Genomic DNA, 2,016 nt, shown 5'->3' with positions numbered 1-2,016 from the left:
ACTAAAGTTGTTAACAATCTCAATCTCTTCATGATCCATCCTGATGCTGCCAATTGGTCCAGTGGTGAGAATCTTGTCTTCTTGACATTGAGCTCCAATCCATAGTGAAGGTTTTAGTCCTTGACCCTCTGGCAGCAAACATTTCAGGTTCTCCTCAGTTTCGGCCAGCAGGGTTGTGTCATCTGCATAACGCAGATTGTTGATAGATCTTCCACCAATCCTGACGGCACACTTCTCCTCATAGTGCCGAGCCTCTCGGATAATCTGTTCTGCATACAGGTTGAAACGGTATGGAGAGAGGACAATTCCCTGGCATACACCTTTCCCAATTTTGAACCGTGCAATGTTTCCTTGCTTTGTTCTGACGATTGCCTCTTGGTCCAAGTGTAGGTTTCACATTAGCATGACCAAGTGTTCTGGGATTCCCGTTCTTCTCAGAGTCAGCCACAGTTTGTTATGGTCCACACAGTCAAATGCCTTTGCATAGTCAATGAAACACACATATAAATTCCTCTGGTATTCCCTGCTTTCAGCTAAGATCCATCTAACATCAGCTACAATATCCCTAGTACCACAACCCCTTGTAAATCCAGCCTGGACTTCTGACAGTTCTCTGCTGATGTGCTGTTCCAGTCGTTTTTGGATAATCTTCAGTAATATCTTGCTTGCATATGAAATCAATAATATTGTTCTATAGTTTCCAGACCCTGTTGGGTCACCCTTCTTTGGGATGGGAACAAATATAGATCTCTTCCAGTCATTTGGCCAAGTGGTTGTTCTCCAGTTTTCTTGGCACAACTTGGTGAGCATGTCCAGGACAGCATCTGTTAGCTGAAATACAACAATTGGTATACCATCTATTCCTGGGGCCTTATTTTTTGCGATACTATACTATACTATACTATACTATACTAAACTAATTCCTCACATTATAATTACAGAGAAATTGTGAGATGAAGTCCAGAACAGAGGGAATGAACGCATTTCCAAAGGTGTTTGTTTTGTTTTGTTTTTTACAAAAAAGAATAACATGCCTGTCCAAGAGAAAGGAGAATATGCCTTCGAATGTGTATGGAAGCTTGGTTGATGCATGTAAACTTCCCCATACCTTCTGTTGCCTCCAAACAAATATAATGTGCCCCTATGGATATGTCATCTTGTGTGGTGGATCTAATACTAGTTTATGTGATTTCTTCCCTGTAGATAACACATTTTCTTGGGCAATTGTATGTGTGTTTTAATACTAGTTTATTTACAAGTTTAGAATACATTGCTTTTGAGAAGTCTTCCAATTTTCCTCATCCTCCCTTCAAATTGTACAACTCCATAATTAACCCCTCCTCCCCCTGCACATCGTCTTCTCTCTCCTTCCACCTTCCCCCACCCCCTCTTGGATCCTTCTACAATAATGGTTTCATACTCATTCTACAATAATGGGTTTATACAAGATTTGTCCTTTTGGGACTGAGTTAGTTCACTCAGCATAATGCTCTCCAGTCCCTCCCAAATTAGGTAAAAATTTACAAAATCATTACTCCTGCATGGTGCATAGTATTCCATTGTGTGAATGTACCATAATTTCTTAATACATTCTATTGTGGTTGGACATCTGGACTGTTTCCATGTTCTTTCAATGCTGAATAATGCTGCTATGAACATTGGTGTACAAATCTCTATTTTTGCTCATTGTCTCGGGATATATTTCAAGCCATGGAATAGCTGAATCATATGGAATGTCTATGTTCAGCTTTTTGAGGAAGGACCAAACTGCCTTCCAGAATGGTTGTACCATTTTACAACCCCACCAACAGTGTATAAGGGTGTCTTTCTCACCACATCCTCTCCAACATTTACTTGCTGCCCTGTTATACTTTGCCACTGTTACTGGAGTGAAACAGTACTTCACTGTAGTTTTGAGTTGCATCTCACTTATTGCCAGTGATTTTGAGCATTTTCTTCGTGTGTCTGTTTGCCATTTGCATATCTTCCTCTGTGAAAATTCTTTCCATGTCTTTT

Source organism: Elephantulus edwardii, unplaced genomic scaffold (assembly GCF_000299155.1).
Source record: "Elephantulus edwardii isolate Elephantulus edwardi_28Jun2011 unplaced genomic scaffold, EleEdw1.0 scaffold00135, whole genome shotgun sequence".
In the NCBI taxonomy this organism is placed as follows: Eukaryota; Metazoa; Chordata; class Mammalia; order Macroscelidea; family Macroscelididae; genus Elephantulus; species Elephantulus edwardii.
Note: the sequence above shows the minus strand (reverse complement) of the source record.